The sequence below is a fragment of the Acipenser ruthenus genome, chromosome 13 (genome assembly GCF_902713425.1).
Source record: "Acipenser ruthenus chromosome 13, fAciRut3.2 maternal haplotype, whole genome shotgun sequence".
NCBI classification, from domain to species: Eukaryota; Metazoa; Chordata; class Actinopteri; order Acipenseriformes; family Acipenseridae; genus Acipenser; species Acipenser ruthenus.
In genome coordinates this window covers 34,000,007-34,012,308 of record NC_081201.1, presented here as the reverse complement: position 1 = coordinate 34,012,308, position 12,302 = coordinate 34,000,007, and positions in this window count along the sequence as shown.

The window sequence follows — 12,302 nt, the reverse complement described above, 5'->3', positions numbered from 1 at the left end:
ATATATATTTGATAGGCATATGTTGTTTGTTGGGTGTCTTATTGTAAATCATTATCTTTATAGTCCTCCAGCCCAAACTACACAAGATGATCTCTCTTCTACAATAAGAGGCACACAACATATTGCCTTATTTCACATTTGCAGGCATATATTTGGACCAGGTTCTTTTTAATAACGGTATTGTTTAATTGTTTAAATTGACAGAACCACAGAGAGAGCATTAGAAGCCTGGTGGGGGTGGGGGGGTTTAAACAGGTGGATATGCATTAGACATTAGGACAGGAGAGCGGGTAGAATGCTTTATCAATTATTTCTTCTGCATTAAATATAAGAAGAAAAAAGGACAAAAGCAAGTGGCTGAGTGAAGAGGTGGGGTGAGCCATTTAAAACTGTCTCTGCTCACAGTCAATGAGGCCTAAAAGGGTCGCGAACAACAAACGAGACGTGAACTCAGCGAAGCTTTGTAAACCTGTCCTTTTTTATTTTTTTTTCATTGCTGATCACTAATGTACCCGACTCAATAGCCATGGCACAAGGGAGAGAGGCTGGTACGACACAATACAAAGAGTGCTTTAAGGTGTGCACTTTCTCTTCAGTAATTGGTGAAGAAGCTGCATTTCACTCGCTGATTTCCTGCCTTTTTACAGGTCTTAACAAGCATGATGCTTTTAATAGCGGTTTGAGTACCTGCCATTCTCTGAGGGCCCCCTCTCTTTCTATCTGTCTCTCTTATTTTTAAAGCAGCATTAACTGTACTCTTTTTTTCTGCCACTAATGCCTCAAAAACTCTACCTTTAATCATTCCTAGATCAGGAACCAAACAAGCAGGCCATTTCCTACTTACAATTACTCGCTGAACAACAAAAAAATAATAATTGAGAAGCATCTTTATCCAAAAACACCATGAGTACATTTCACAGAATTTTAATGAAAAACACGCATCTAAGAGACTGCTTTGACTATCACCAAATGCCTGTTGTCTTTTATCAGTGCCAAACTCCTTGTTACAGATGCATCAGTGAAGGAGAGGAGAATAATGGCTTGGGGAAATGGGATTGCAAATTACTTTAAATTTGTCTAGAATGCCACCTTTATTACTAAGGAAAATATATCAAAAGGTACTTCACATAAAAAAAAAAAGTATTTTAAAAATGTATTAATTTCCTAATAACTAGCTTTAACATTTAGGGAAAATACATACGGCATCAATATGCGCATCTCAGAGTGGTGTCAATATAATGAAAGGTCTTTCTCTTATTCACCATTGCAGGGTTCAGTTACTTTGCAGACACTAAAGCAAAGGCAACATTATTTGTCTAGTTTTCTTGTGGAACATTGATACAGAATATATCAATGTTCCACAAGTCACTTTAATACAATTTTATTTCCCCATTTTTATTTAAAAAAATGCTTGTATCTCTTCCTGTTGAGGGCCCTGTAGCTATTGAGTGATATGTAGTCAGGGTCCTAATATCTGATGCACAGGAAGTGAGTCTCTAGTGTGGTGGCAAGATAAACAAGTCAAAGAGAAAGTAAAATGTCTGCAAAATAAAATGATAAAGGGGCTTGCAAGAAAGTTAACTAAGTCTAACTAGCCAATAATAATAATAATAATAATAATAATAATAATAATAATAATAATAATAATAATAATAATAAAGACTGACTTGACACACTGCCTTCCATTCAGTCACATTCCCTGTCCAGTGAATTGCCACTACTCACCCATCACACAGTTGGTGGTTTATGGTTTTTAAAGGGAGGTGGCAGGGGAGCCTGTTATTCACTGAATGGATTGCCACTCTCATTGCCTTTCACTCCACTGGACTCTCAAGGGCTCACTGATTGCGAACCATCTATTCCTTCTTATTGACCAAGGTCCTTAATTACCACTGCAGCAGTAATACCTGTTATTAAATTCTTCTAAGCACATTAGCTGAGGAGCCGAGGACAATGTTGTGCGTGAGCGTGTGTGCGTGTGGTTAATTACAAACAGCAGTTGGTTAGGCGGATGAGGGCTAGATAACTGAACTGGTTCAAAGCCTTTGCTTTACAGCCTACAGTCTGGGGGTCCAGGGGTCTATATATGAAATTGAATGCTTACCCTGAGAAGGCCTGCGTAGAAAGAGAAGAAACTGTCCAGGGGAAGAGCTGTGAGACTATAATCATTTTCAAGCTGCCATTTCTTTCTTATTTAAACTCAAAGGCATTTACCTTAAGGCCTGTAACAGCAAAATCAATAGCGTAATAGCCCATTGTTTCAAGTCCATTTACAGATCCACAGAGCTGCTCTAACACATTTAATTGGACTACACGGTGCTGGGGCAGTAGCAAGGCCTTGAAAAATATAAATATCACACAACACAGTTAGTGGTACACGTTAGATTGGGCCACTTCTAACTGTTGCATGTTAAATTGATCATTTCATTTAAAAAACTAAGATTTAAAAACATGCTAAAATGTCAATGTCAGTGTTGCTATTGATTTGTTATATACAGTAATAAAACATACAAAAATACCCAATGTATATCCAAGTTTGGAGGATGTAAACATCACAAGATGATGTACCTCAGTCTAATAACCACAATCACATTTAGTGTAAACTGAACAGGATTGTGGGATACCACAGCTTTCTTCGCTGATCATGTGATCTGGTGCCAACTGTCGTACCGAGCCACCAGCAGGAACCCAGTAGACATTGCAGCACTGGTCTCCCGCCATGTGCACACAACGTTGACCATCCATTTCTTGGATTTTAATTTGTGTGCAAGATATAATAGCTTATATGCAACAGCAAATCGAACCAAAGACAAAATTACAACAAAAAAACTCACAGCAGAGCTATATTCATCAAATTCAAAGTACCTCATTATTATTATTATTATTATTATTATTATTATTATTATTATTATTATTATTATTATTATTATTATATATCTCTGATTTCCTAGATAATGAATGTGACTTAATAATTAGAATTGAAATATGTTAAATTAGAAGCTATATGCCATAGTCTTGTAGTATTGCTCTTTGTAAGTTTTGTGACTTGGATGAGAAAAAAATGGATAACAAGCAACCTTTCCATATATAACATAATATGCAATGAAACAGGTGTGCTGTATTTTTTCTTATTCACTCTTTTTGGAATCCTCTCTGACTTTTATAGGTGCTAGCCTAAATGTTACTATAGTCTTTTAAAACTATTATCCAATTGTAAAAAAAACTTGTCAGGGTAAATAAAGAGGCATTGGGACATTATTATGTAAGTCCAATAAACTGCTGGTTCAACTAACAGCTTCTAGTTGCCTGTGCAAACCTCTAACATTCAGCTGTTTCCCATTCCATCCGTTACATCATCTTTAGCTAATCTGTCATACATTTTAGACAGCCAAAACAATTTTCAAATCACTCAGGATTTTGCCACAAGCACCACATGCTGTTAATAAGATTTTCATTTGGAATGATGCCACGCTGGACGCATTTTGTATTGTATATAAATACTCAGATTTAATGGATTCGGGTTTTGTTTAATGTTAATGTCAACAATGACAAAGTTAAGGGGAGAGAGAGTGAGAGAGAAAGAGACAGAGAGGGGGGTAGGCACACACAGACGCATGCGGAAAAGCAGGATTCTGATAGCTATTTGCAAGGTTAATGTTCTAGAAAACAACATCCATCTTCGAAACAGTTTCATTAGCCCCATCTAGGTGACCCCTCCACATAATGTTGTCAAATGTGACACGCATCAGATTATTGGGAATATGGAGATCAATAAATATGCAACACTGCAGCTTAGAGTGCTCCTGGCATCATTGCCAAACAAATGCCATCTAACATAGCGCAGGGGTAGCTGTCATCTGTCAAGAAATCTGTTAATAAATAGACAGGCTAAAGGGGGAAGCTATCAATAATAATAGAATGTATGGGTAATGATGAATTGGCCTGAACATTTCCTAGCCTAGATACTGATGCATTACCGTTCCAAATGAGCAGGCACTAGACAAACACATTGAACTTGTGATTTACATTAGTTATACAAATAGAAATCTGAATCAATGGGACACTACACCCTCAACCAGCTTCCGTTTTCTAATCACATTGCTGCTGTCAAAATAAAACTCAGTTAAAAAAAAAGAATAATAATTACTGTAAATCATTAGGATTATTTTTTTTATTTTTACGAGGTAATGTTCAAAGCCAGAGAGCCAGAGTTAAGTCTTACATTCCAGGATTTCACTATTGAAAATTGACATGTGTTTCTATTGAGATTTATTTTTAAAAGCCATCAGCTCAGTCTAAAATAAAGGAATCAATTTCATGCTCCTTTTTTCCTTTCATCATAATGAATCTGTCTGAACTTCTCATCAGGTGTGGCATCTCTTGCTTGTGTTGCTCTTCTGGTCTATGGGCACTTTCACATTCTTCTTAATACATTTTAACAGCAAGAGATTTTAACCACCTGTGTTACAACCTATTGATGATTTATGTGACATTTTTAATTATAGATACCATACAGTTTAATTGATTAAAAAAATGCAAAAAAAATGTTGGATTAAATTTGTGTTACAACAAAGAAGTAAGCCCACAGACGGTATTTCACTAAAATACTAAATCTAACTGTACTGGGCATAACTCCAGAAAAGAAGGTTGATTGTCCGTGTATAATTCATGAGTTTTAAGTTTTGTGAATATGGCCTAGATTATGGAAAATGGCCTATATGGCTCTCCGAATGAAAACCACTAACAAGCCTGAAGAGAAAGACCCCTCCTCCAGTATTCACACCCAATTAGAATTCTATTCAATTACTCTTCAGTTAGGCAGCGTTTTCCAGGCAAGCAGCTAGAATGGGGTCAATAAAACTAGTCTGGGCATCTGCTGATCTGTAGAAGGGTACCCTGCCTGGAAAAATACTAAATTAAACTATATTTTCTATCACATTTAAACCAATAAACTATCCCCGCTACTTAAACCCAGCGTGTGCCATTTAAGTAGAGGAAAAGGCAATTATACACAAAGATGGAAGCAGAATCCAAATGCAGCATCTTATCTGTGATGTCATAAAGGATACCCAACAGCTCCCTTGTGGCAACTGAAAGGAAGTGCTCTGTCAGTGTCAAACTGTCCTCTCAAACACTCACACACACACCCATACACACACACACACGGCCTGAGTTATGAAGAATGACAGTCGGACAAATCTGATCCCAGAGTAACATTGTATCACCATAACATTTACAATTGGCGGGAAAGTGAATACAGCTGGCCATGGATTTCATACACAATTCTGTCCAATGTAGCATTTCCATATAAGCAATTCACTAGAATGTTAGGAAAACATGTGGTAATCACAAACTTTGGAGCAGATCACTGACTTCATTTTAGTGAAGTCTGGAAAACGAAAAGATCAATAGCAGATCAATAAAGGAATTGGGAGAATGTCAATGTGCTGATAGCAGGAGATGTAAAAACAAAGTTAAACACTCCAGATTTTAAAAACAAGGTAAAGTTCACAATAAAAACCTGCCATCTTTCATTGTCCATTAAATACAAGGTTCTGGCCAACATATATATTTTTTTGGTTTGTGGTTAAATTAAATATGAATAGATTGAACTCAAATGAACATATCAAATCCACCTAACTGTGTCATCCCAATTCTCTTTTTAAACATCCTCTCTGAAGTGAGGCACTGCAGGGAGATAATAAAATAGAACATTCATGTGTGACAATGCTGGCCTGGATCAATATTTTTTTTTATTTTATTTTTTTTAATGAAGACTATTCAGTTCTAAAGAGAGAGTATTACAGCGCTTCTGCTAATCAGACCTTTAAGCACAGCGCCATCCTATAAGTAGATGTTGCGCTAACCGAGACTTCAAAAGGAATGGGACCTAATAATTAAAAAATGCAGCAGTATTGAGTGGCCCTAGCAGACAGTGTATAAAAGCAGCCTTGTTCTCCACACACCTCCTCTATGCTGCACAACAGCCAGTTAGGATAGTAGTCAAGGGGAAAGCATAATTACAGGTAATCATTGGCTGGAAAAAAGCTAGTGATCATTATAGCATAACAGATCGTACTGCTCCCTGCTGTAAAATACTGAGGCCGGCATTAGTGCTGAAGGCAAGTAACGATAGGAAAATTATCATGTAACCTTAAACCTCAGGCAATTTGAGTTTCTCTCTCTCTATCTAATTCTAAAAGAGATTGTGTAAAATTGAGGAGTCCGCTCACTAAAAGAAACCTCATTTCGTAGCAGAGTCCTCACTTCTTTAAAAGGATAGAAAGTGAGGATAAGAATCCGACAATGTATTGGTTAGAAAACGCCTTTAAATAAATGTTGTGCAAAAATGACATTTGAGGCTATTTAAATGTAAAACAGCAGTGGGTTTTAATACTGTAGTTCTGCTGACCTCATTCCACTGTATGTAATAATTGTCTTTAGAATTTAGACCTGTGACTGATTCATTCAGTACAATTGATCCCTTTTTGTGTAAGTAATACAATTTTACATTTTCCAATTTAAGTTTTTTTTTTTTTTTTTTTAGAATACAGTAGTACATTTTATTGGAGGGAAAATGATGATTGTCCTTACTTCCAGTATTGATCTGTGCTGGAGGCATTATCCATACACAACAGACAAATCCAGAAATCCAACAATGTGCAGTGGTGTTGTAAATATTGTGGAGGTCTTATCTCACACATTTTAATAGTGTGTTTATTGTCCTTCAGGGGGCTAATAAATAAATACGCCCCCCCCCAAAGCCCCCCCCCCCGTCTGTTATTGTTATTATTATTATTATTATTATTATTATTATTATTATTATTATTATTATTATTATTATTACTTAAACGATTCCCATAATGATTTCATCACATTGTATTTGACCCTCACAGCAGCGCTATATACAATAACAATCAACATGTACAGGTGCACACAAAATTCATGAAATCCAGGTGACGTCAAGGTGGGATTTTAAAATGGGTCCAATGAGAGCGTTTGATTTGTATAATTAAATTTGCATTAGTAAAAGCTTTGAATTTCATTTCGTTTTTTCTGGAGGGCTAGACCAAGCCTTCCATCTCATTTCAAACATGGCCTTTTTGATTCCTGCATAATTGAAAATGAAGTTTACAAGGTTAACACAACAGAGGGTCATTTCATCTATTATATAATCCATATATTTATTTTTATTTTTTTGTAAAAAAAAAAAAAAAAAGGCTACTTTTTTTTGTTACTAAGGAGGTATTAATGAATGATGTCCAGGTAACCCAATTAAAACATCAAACTGCAATGCAGTCTGGTGTTCATGTGCCTTCATCTCTATCCCAAAATAATTGCAATCACAATTAGAAGCAGCGCAGTTACATTATCGATTTTCTGCTAAAACACCTTTTTAGTAAACAGGTACAAACTACATTCATTAAGTATAAGTGCTTCGAGCTATGCTGTGAAATTCAATTCAACCATTACTATGAATTACACTGATTATTGCTGTAATTACTTCTCTTGGCTAAAACTGTATTTCTGTCCCTTGCTATTACTATTGAACATATGGCCATGTTCTGCATTTTGCAGCTAACAGATTTACATTCACCAGCTCACGCCACTTATATAAATCACCACCGCTGCTTTGTACAAAAGAGAGGGAAAGGAAAGCAAAACAACCTTTAGGTGCAGTGAATGCGGTTTTTTTAAATAGCCAATGCCACTGAGTGATAATAGAAAGTGTAGCTGTCGACAGATCTCAGGAGAGAAAGGTGATGTCACCATTGATCAAAGTGAGCTGGAGTCTAAGCAGATTCATTGCATTAACAATGGCTTGATACATCTGTGTAAGAAGCCATGGAAGCTTTTACAAGTATACCTTTCCTCCTCCTCCGAGGAGATACAATATCCTTTCAAATGGCTAAGCAATAATCACTCAGCTTCTTCTGAAGAGACTTACAAATAATCGTGTCTAATGTGTGAATGTGGGAGCGTGGGAGTGTGTGTGTGTGTGTGTGTGTGTGTGTGTGTGTGTGTGTAATTTTATTCTGCAAGTGAGGCCCCAGTTCACACTTTACAACGTTGACATATGACATTTGTGTTGCTCAGGAATAAAAAGATTGTGTAGCAGCGAAGAACTTGCAACTCTATAAGCAGATCCTATGACACAAGTTTCAGAAGAGATATACTCAGAATGGAGAATGGTCTCAGTTGTATTGGAGTCAGAGAGCTACAACTACCAAAAACACACAAGACCTCTGCCACTCTACCCGTGTGAAATTCAAACGCTGCTGTGTCAAAAAACATACCTGGATGGCAACACAAAAATAATGCATGCTGTTACAAGAGGCTGTAATAGGGCCCCATAGCTAACAATGTATTTATAACAAGGTGTGTGAGCAACATATATACTCCCTCACCAAGGATATATTTAATTATTACTAGTGTCAGACAGTACCAAGAATATATTGGTCACCATGACCTACGTAGGAAGTAGACACACATCTCATAAAACAATACCCATGTATAGTTTTGTTTTTTTTAATAAAAAATGGATTAGCTGTAGCTTTCAATCAAATATCCAATGCATAGTGAGTGGATGTAACGGCCTCTCTCCATCTTCATCTCCATTGAGCCAAAACGCAAATGAGAGACCAGCTTTAACATCTACATACGTAAGAATGATGCATTCAACTACACTGTGACTGGGAGAGGAGTGAAAGTGGCACCAAAGCTAATGCAAGGTAGGACGGCCAGGCCAGTATGTGTTTAACACACTGGCTGCCTGAACGTAATTACATGTCGTCCAACACCTGCAGTTCAGAGGTGTTGCATGAGTACAGTACATATCTCTCCTGTTGTTTTATTACATGCCAAACATGGTGTGCTGGTAGTGCTGAAATGATGTGCATGGAAAATACATTTTAAAAGTGCATTACTGAAGATTATGCTGGAAACACTTCAAAATACATGTACAATAACTAGAAGCAGTTACATTGTAGTTAGCATTTACACAGTTTTACTACCTGCACTTCACTCACAGTTATGTGATTGTGAGAATAGAGCTCCGTACATAATGCAATTTATATCACACAGTACTTTTACAGATCATATACATTAGGGACTGTTGTGGACTTGTATTAAATAATGTAACACATGTTTATGTAGTGTGAATAATGCATATGTATTTTGAAGTGTATCCATCACATCTCTTGGGCAATACAAATAAAAATAAAAATAAAGCATATTATAATCCTGATGGTAAGCAGTGATTTTCAAAACTTTATGTTAAAAGTTAACGATTACTAGAATAAACCAATAAATAAAAAAAATAAAATCACCACGAGTTTTCTAACAACTAAATCGTCGGAAAATGCTATGAACAAAAATTGTAGATCTTCTAAAGTTTAATATTTTACGACATTTACTATTTTTGTGTAGGACTAACCATTTTCAAGAAAATCGTGATTGAAATTTTCATAGCTGTGTGCATAATACCTGTATCGCCCTTTACATAAAATTGGATTATTTAAACTTCTTTTGCGTACAGAATTTAAAATCTATTGCTAGCAATACCTACTATCATTAAATAGCGATAGCTTCTCTTATTAATAAACTGCAGAGTATTAATTGAGATCATTTCAGTTTTCAGTACATGATACATGATGACTTCATAATTTTTTGCCATATGTAATACATACTTAGGCCCTTCCCTCCTATTAGCCTTAGGCCCCTCATAACCTTAATCCGGCCCTGACTGTATGCACAGGTAAACATGGGATGTATCACTGACAGACAGGCTGACAGGTACCTCTATATACTGTCAGATTAGCAAACTGCCCTAAGAATGCCCTTAGCAAGTTTAATCAAAATTGGATAAGTGGTTCTCTAGATCTCTGTAAGTGTGAGTGAGAGACAGACAGACAAAGGCTGTGTATAAGAGGTAATGAAGTGGATTCCAATGCCATGGTTATCAGTTATCTTGTTCAGATTGTTGGGCTATCTGCTCATTCTCATCTTTCCTTTCTAGCTCATGCCCTGGTGTAAAAAATCTCCTCCCTCTCCCATCACTTTACTGGTACGGCTGAAGCCAAAGCTGATAAAAGTAGATCTATTGACTTTGATCATTGCAACCTGAATTCACTGGGTTCCTAAAGGCAGACAGGGCTCTGTTGACAGTGCTGATCAATCAGAAACATTAGCGACCACTTGTACCTGTCTGTAACTGATAGCATTGCTGATTTTTTAAATGATTAGGTCAGTACACTGCAAGATAATCCCAATTCACTTTCAGGAGCTGAGCAACATGGGAACTGCGAAAGGCTATTTATGAGCTGCAAAATGAAATCTGGGCATTAAAACAGCAAACGCATACCAAGAGCTTCAAGCATTGAACGAACGTGGGGTGATGTTTATTTGGCTTGAAACCAGTGTTTATCCTATGTAGATTGAAATAGTGCTGGAGACTTCTATTTATTTTGTGTTCACTTAGCGGCAAGGATTTGTGTTCCTAGTAGACAAGTAAGCACGTTACACAAAAAAATAATCCCAACTAATAATTCACTGGACAAGAGCAATGTCTGTGTAAGAAAAGAGCCCTCGCTCCTGCCCCCTGAACCATACTGATGGGTACAAAAACCTCTATGTTAAACAAGCTTTAAACCTCCAAGCATGTTAAAAACCTAGAACCAAGCAACAACACTACATGGTTTTCAACTGGCAACACTTTTCTGAAGAAATTAATGATGGTGTGGATCATCATTAACAGTTGTCTATGATAAGATTCTGGCGAATGGAGTGAGTCCTGACTAACAATGAACATACCTAACTATTTGCTGATCACAACATCTGTCCTCCTAATTCTTTACAATGAAAGCAACTTTGTTACAGCAATCCTAACAATATTGTATAAATCTGATTAACAGTGATTCACAACGGGAGAAAACAATAGGTCTACCAATGTGCCCCAGTTTGTACATAAAGAAAAAGTGCGTTTTCAATCTTCACTTACTTGCATTACTGCAGTTTGTTTAATTACTCATTGAACAAAATATTACAATTTAATTTTCTGCTTAGAATTTGTGTTGTTTTATAAAAATGTTATATTGAGTGCATTGTTAGAGAGATGATTTGCAAGATTCATCTAATCATCTCAGGTATAGATAAGGAATTATATATATGATTTCTTCAAAGTGAATTACCAATAAATAACATGATTGATAATTTTGAGATCGTAATAGATATATGGCCATGCCATCTTCATAGTTTCATCTTCCCTCAGGCTATTCTGAAAACTTGTAACCTAACCCTCAAAGATTTGCTGCATTAGTTCTGCTTAGCTAGCCATGAATACTAATTGCAGGAAGAACTAACTGCACCCAGTGCCCCGCAGCAATGAACACACTAACTAACACAAGAAAAAGTTTCATAGCAACAGAGGGCAAACAATGAAGGGGAACTGAAAGACCTGCAATATAGTTCAATTTAAAGGGGATAAACATCAATGTTTGAATAAATTCCCTATAGTGCTGTCTACCGCAACCTGACCGTAGCTGACAATAAATCCAAACTGCCTGTCGTTAGTAATGCTTTGGCACAGGTATACAGCAAGTGATCCCTACAGTGCTACATACTGTATCTGTTTCTATTTGATTTTTTTTTTTAGCTCAAAACCTTTGTTGCTTGTTCTTGAATTACCTGGTGGGCAATTATTCGTTGGCCTGCTGGGAATAACGATTCTTGCTTTTATTGAGGTTGGAAAGGAAATTCATTTTCTCACATGACTAAAATGTTATCTCAGAAGCGTTCAGAGGTAAGCGGTTTCTTTTTATGTGAGACGCATTGGGATTGGTTGTCTACTAAGACAAGTATTGCATTATTTGTTTTTCATCGTCGTTTTTACAACAAACTAAAACACTGTAAAATAACCAGTGCCTGCACATACTGTACTTTGAGTCCACATGATCGAGCAAACAAGTGCACGGTACGTGAGATATTACAAATATTTCAAGAGTTGATCAGATTATAGTCACATCTAATCCAAAACATCTACAGAGGCTAGGAGTGTAGGATAAAGGTTCAGATTGGTGCAAAATAAGAGCATAAGCATCCCCATTTTATGAACAAGGACCCTAAAAAGGATAAAGCTATGAAGATCACAGAAATCAGAAGGTATTTTAATGAAGCCAACAAGCATTTGAATGCAAACCCTCAGGGGTTACTCACTGCAACTGCAGATAAACTCGCTAAGGAATATTAATACATCTGCTTGCAAAGTGCTTGAGAGCCTTGACAAGCTTTTTTGTGCAGCAAGT